The sequence below is a fragment of the Aegilops tauschii genome, chromosome 6, assembly GCF_002575655.3.
Source record: "Aegilops tauschii subsp. strangulata cultivar AL8/78 chromosome 6, Aet v6.0, whole genome shotgun sequence".
Lineage (NCBI taxonomy): Eukaryota > Viridiplantae > Streptophyta > Magnoliopsida > Poales > Poaceae > Aegilops > Aegilops tauschii.
The window spans coordinates 388,653,890-388,660,157 of NC_053040.3; the positions used below are offsets into that span (position 1 = coordinate 388,653,890).

The 6,268-nt window shown below is 43.9% G+C and overlaps 1 long non-coding RNA gene across 2 annotated transcripts; it reads left to right on the plus strand.

The window, feature by feature from the left end:
* The first annotated feature begins 411 nt into the window (after positions 1 to 411).
* Positions 412 to 5,421, plus strand: LOC109732266 (uncharacterized). Of its 2 annotated transcripts, none has more exons than XR_002225355.4 (6): positions 412 to 720; positions 812 to 1,020; positions 1,211 to 1,498; positions 1,588 to 1,819; positions 3,819 to 3,924; positions 4,023 to 5,421. It is a non-coding gene; the product is annotated as an uncharacterized lncRNA (long non-coding RNA). The 2 variants fall into 2 exon arrangements; XR_012187969.1 differs by having other exon boundaries at positions 416 to 720; positions 1,207 to 1,498.
* The last annotated feature ends 847 nt before the right edge of the window (positions 5,422 to 6,268 follow it).

Consider the following 6,268-nt stretch of genomic DNA (forward strand, 5'->3'; position numbering starts at 1 on the left):
TTGATTCGAATGATTTTCATAGGAATTTCGGTAAAATAGAATCCTTGGAATTTTCCATAAATTAGTTGTTTCATTAGTAGGATTGAATCCCAAAGGAATTTATCTTAACAAACCTATAAATTTGATTTAATAGAAATTGTAGCATCTACTAGAATCTCTTAGAAATTTATTCCTTTGTTTTTTTGTTGGCACAATTAAACAAAGAAAAACCTATAGGATTTGAATATGCATGTCATTCAATTCCCATGTTATTTCTATTCCTGCGCTTTTAGAATTCTGCCAATCAAAGAGGCCATAATCTACTATCCCTATAAAAAAGAAAAGAGAGGGTGGAGAACCAAACAATCAGACCCGTCCATCAAAAAGATCTGATCGCCCTTAATCCTGGCAACAAACCACGCAATTAAGCCCGATCGCTAAAAAAAATTGTTCGCACGACCTCTCGCCACGCCCCCACGACCTGACGCCCCGCGCCGTTCCTCCCGCACGACCTCGCGTCTCAGCGCCGTTCCTCCCACAGCCAGGCGCGGGTCGTAGGTCGCCGAGCCGCCGTCGGAGCCGCCCTTCGCCGCGGCCCGCAGGTCCCCCAGCCGCCGCCGGAGCCACCCTTCGCCGCGGCCCGCAGGTCGCCGAGCCGCCGCCCCTTCGCCGCCCTTCGCCGCGGCCCGTAGGTCGCCGAGCCGCCGCCCCTTCGCCGCCCTTCGCCGCCCTTCGCCGCAGGTCACCGCCACCTTCGCCGCCCTTCACCGCAGGTCTCCTCCCTGCTGGCCGCCCTGCCCTCCACCGCTCTTATCTCCTCATCAACGTGCAGGGGTTGGTGTCGCACTCACCACGGAGAAGATCGCCAAGTACTTTGTATACATCCGCTGTAAACCATCACCGTGCTGCGCCAACAAGTGCCGCTGCCGCCTGGGTTCGCTAGCCGTCGCGTGAAGTCGCCCTGGTCGCCGTCTCGACTCACCTCCATCACCACCACGAGTCAACTTCGCGGCAGCCGCCAGGAATCCCATCACCGTCAAGGTATCTGTTCTCCGGTCCTCCCGCCCTGCTTGCTGCGTGTGTGTTTGTGTGTGTCTTGTGTGGGTGCTTGTCGCTGATGGCCTGCTGCTGCTTTGCGCTTGTATCTTGTAATATGCTGCTATGCTTTGTTGTATACCGACGTTGTTTCTTGCTGCTAATGACCTGATGATGTTGTTGCTGTGTTAGCCAGGGTGTGAGTCCAGTGACACACAACATTCAATTATGAGGATCAAGGAAATTATGATCATTCAGTCATTGATGATATGAAAAGAGGCATGAAGGCAACATGTTCTATCAAGAAGTTTCTTTGCAAAGTAGATAAGCTTTATTTTGAGCCTCCACCAATTTATTGTTGTCCTTGTGTTGCTCGGACAAAACAAAATGCATCATACTATACTGCTGCTGCTACTGAGATTTGCCACAATTTCTGTATCCTGTGTTACAATGAGACTCGCAGTTGCACGATTCAGGTGGAAAGGTAATCAATTTCCTAAGGCTAACCTTCATACTTGAATTCTCTAAACTTTTTTTGTTCATGCTAATTTGTTCTAATTGATTGGCTCTAAGGTGGGTTATGTGTGACAAATGTGAACGCTGGAAGCATCAGATTTGTGCCCTTTTTAATTTCAAAAGGGGTGATTCTAAAGAAGCAAAAATGTACTTGCCCTGAAGTGTTGTTCTTGGGACTAAAGATCTGCCAAGGGCCGTGCTTAGCAATCATATACAAGAACAACTCTTTAAACGGTTCAGGGAAGAGAGACACGAACAGGCCATTCATGATGGGAAAAGCTTTGATGAGGTTAGTGCTGCCTCATCAATTCACAGAATCTTACGTTTATGGATCCTATGTTTTCTTTTTCTTGGTTATGTCTTGGTTCCTCTTTCCTGAATATGAAATTTGTAGCTTGTGTACTTCTTAGAAACGGAGATGTGCTGCTCCATCTGCTTATTTTTATTCTGTTTGAAGAATTGACAGTATTTAAATGTTTGTTTTGCTAGATCCTTGTTTCATGCACGTGCACCTTTTTCCGAACCAGGAGCTTTTCATTACTGAATAAGTACATAGTTATAGTCATACTAAAGGCTGAAAATGAAGCTAGGATTCATATTTATCCTGGCACACCATTGCCGCTCAGGCAAAGCATTTTTTGCACGCAGGTCAGCAGCAACATTAGTTGGTCTATGCACAAACTTAAATTGAAAACAATAAACTCTACTTAGTTCGGTCACTTCCTTCAGGATGGGGGTGTTCAGTCTTCAGCATCACTGGACCAAAATATATTGCTGGTTGATGTATTGTTTTAATGAGGGTTTCGTTTACGAGAGTGTGCAGTATGTATAAGACTAGGAGTATTGGATGGTTGTCAGTCGGCAGTATGTATTTTGAACAAAGTTTGTAGTATGTATGGGGGTGATAGGTTGGGTAGGAACTTGTCCTCTAATTACTACGGTTGTAGTTAAATTACTATGGGGTGATAAGTTTGCAGTTTGTCAGTAACATCTCCATATCATTGAGTCTGAAAAACAATTGTAGCATCTTTATTATACTGGATTTTATTCATTTTGGTGGGTTGTGAGAATACCTTGAAAAAGAATACCTTGAAGTAGAGAGAATACCTTGAAACAGAATTGAAAGCCCACTAGGCTAAGAAAACTGCGGCGAAATCATCCTCCCATCCCTGGGTCGGTTCAGCATGTCCCTTTTAAATATGCCACAAACACAAGGCAAAATATTAATCCATGTACTTCATCTTACCTTATATAGTTTGTCTTTAATCTAACCATGTCATCTCAGAATTATTTGGTTGATATTTTACCACGTGCAACATATATGCAAATGTAAACACATGGCAAAAGGTCAGTCAATTCGCAGGGACTAACCTTGTACTGTTGCTATTTGTCCCAAACATCTAATACTCATAACTAACTTCATTGCCTCCATTGTTAGGCTAAAATCTGGAGCCGATAACGGAGTAATTACTAACCATCAGTTCACAGAAACGCAATCTGACGAGAAGTTACAGAGTAGATACTGATATGCCATGACCATCTGATAAGAAGAAAGCAGAGTATCTAAAGAAGCACAACATATCCCGCTAGCAAGAGAAAGTTGTGGCGGCCAGTGAGAATATCGATGGATCTAGCTTAAGAACCCGCAATTTTCTTTCTCCATATATATTTTTCCTTCTAAAGATTAGTTATTGACAATTGAGATTCAATAGAATACCCAGAAGCATGAGTATTCAATATCTGCCTTTGTTCTGATCTGTAGAAGCAGTGGAAATAGAACTTGATTTATCATTCAGTGAGAAATCACAAAAATTTCAGTAAATCTCATATCTTCAGCAATTTGCTGGTGGGAGAGTGATGATTGTGGCAGCAAGCTCGCTAGCGATGGAGGAAAGCAGCAGGAGGGAACGTGAATGGGATTGGGCATTGGTATAGTGAGTGTGTTAGTTTCGGTCAGGCTGCCCACCATGTGTGTGTTTCAGCTGAAACACCATAAAGCAATTTAATTATTCATGTTTATTTATCTTTCATTTCATCAAATTAAAATGTCTAATCAAAATTTTGTAGTCACGTAGGTGGATTATATTGGGGTTTATGGATGTCAAACTTCTGGATAGGAATGTTTCATTTGACTATTTTGAGCATGTATTTCACTCAGAATCCCCACCCATGTTCTTTGTGGACTAATTCTGATTAATACTTGGCAAAAGCATATTAGACTATTCTTCTATAATTAATTCCGATTACTATATTTTGGGTAATTCTGATTACTACTATGTATTTGGCAGGAGCATAGGACACACTTTAGAACAAAATTATCTACCATTTTAGTGGACTCGGAATTGAATGATGATATGCTGAGAAGTAGAAACTATGAAAGTGATGGACACAATGGTGAACTCTTATATCCTGCGATTTTGGACAACATATTAGACTATTCTTCTATAATTAATTCTGATTACTATATCTGATTACTACTTTGTATTTGGCAGGAGCATAGGACACACTTTAGAACAAAATTATTTACCATTTTAGTGGACTCGGAACTGAATGATGATACGGTGAGAAGTAGAAACTATGAGAAGTGATGAACACAACGGTGAACTCTTATATCCTGTGATTTTGGACAACCATCCTAGAAGAGGTCAAAAGATCAAACTCAGACTATAAGACGAACTCCTAATACCATTGTTGGTGTTTTCACCCGGCATCAAACTGACAAACGCCGTCTTAATAGATGAACTTCGCTACTTATTCTCTATATTATAGACGTGCGTTGCACGTGCACGTTTACTAGTAAATAAGAATTTAAGAATAAGCATAAGTGACCATGTTAGTCTCCTGCCACCAAGGGCACCAATTATTGTAGTAATTTCATGCTCACTCGCCCTCTAATTAGCAGCTAATCAAGTCACAGCTCATCCATAGGTCTACCATTTTCTTTCTCCCATGAGAGTCAGGACAGAGTAGCGTACTAGCTAGGGCGCTTGAAACACTAGTACATAGAATTGGTGACAACTGACAACTTGGCCAATGAGCTACGGAAAAGTATGCTTCTTCCCTCTTGTTCTAAATCTTATCTCGAAGTACAAACTGTACTTGAAACAATTTGAAAATGCAGTTGTCATTTCGGGAAAGCCCCAAACTGGCCATGGTATGCACCAATTTAAAATCTCATCCAAAGTACAGATTCGACATGTTAACGTGTTAGGAGCTTTTTGTCAAACAAATAAAAATGCACGTACACGCTGGATTATTCAAATCTTGAAGCTGAGCGTACTTGCACTCATCTTCCATTATTGGCCTGGACCACGTGTACGACTGCAATGGAAAGTTTTGGATTTCAATTTTTCGTTCCTGTGGTATGTTGGTGTCCTTCCATGATGCTTCATCATCTTCCAACAAGGGGGTGACGGCAACACACAGTGCCTTCGGCTTGGTGGTGTTGAGCACTGTGTCTCGAGCTCCGGGCGAAGAATCCTAGGTCTGACCTTTGATGTTTGTGCCTGGCAATAACGGTTTACGCGTCGTGTCGGTGTTGAAGGCATTGAGTTGGACGTACTCTCTGGGATGGAAATCAAGATCTGACCTGCAATGATTGGACCCGCAATGGCGGTGCTTGCGCGTCTTTACTCTCTTGAAGGTATTGTTTTCGGAAAATCTTTCTCGTAGCTCATGTGTTGTCAAGGACGGTGGATGAAGTTCTTGTTGGTGTGTCGTAAGTTGTTGGCTGTGTCAGCTTTCTTTATTTTTGTTTCTTCTTTTTGTCTTTTTTGGCCGTGTGCTCCATGTCTCGGCTAGGTTTTCTAGGGACCGGGTGTAATTGATATTGTCTTGATGTCAATATATTACCCTTTATCAAAAAAAGTAATATAGATCCCAACTTCATCTTGCGCACACTAGATTCATTGGTATAAAGCCTCTACTGACGGGAAAATTCGTTTCTGAGCCCGGGCTCATATGCTCTCTATATCTCTATCGTCCAGTCACCTTGGGATTGCTGCTCTTTCTCGTATAACTGCTGTATCCCCATTGTATGCACCATTGAATAGAAATTGCTTCACTGAATTTATTACGGTAGATACCGTCTATTCACTCCCGGTACAGACGTTTGTTCGAAGGCCCAGACCCATACCTGAGCTATGTTGAGCCTTTTCGCCCTAACGAAAGCACAAACTCTAATCAGTCTGTCATCGGCTACCGTGAAATCTCGCCATGCTCAAGATCTGGAGCCCCAATCGGTTCTCCAGCATGCTCGGGGCGTTCAAGGGCGACAGGTGGAGTCCCGGTGAAGTGCGCATCGCAGTGCTACGACTCGGTCAGGGCGAGCGTTGGGCCTGCAGACGTCAAAGAAGAGCAGCGGACACCTCGACGACCTCGTTGCCGTTGAGCCACGCAGTTCGCCATGTACTTGGTCGCCCACGCTCGAACTGCTATTCCCTTAGGACGTGTAGATAACGCTCGAGCCGTTCAACTAGGAGCTCCTTGTGGCGGAACACGTGCATGCCTTGAGGGTGCTAGGGGCGACGTGGTGACGGTGAAGGGCGCCGGGGAGATGGCGGACCCAGGGCTGTGTAAGGTGGACGGCGAGGATGCCGAGTTCGCATACAGGGACATCATGGTCACCATGGATGTGTCGTGGTCACTGGTCAGGCACATGAACGCACGTGTGGCAGAGCCACTTATCATCGCTTGATGATGTACATTTGCAAGTGAAGTAGCAGCACTGAGAGCGCGC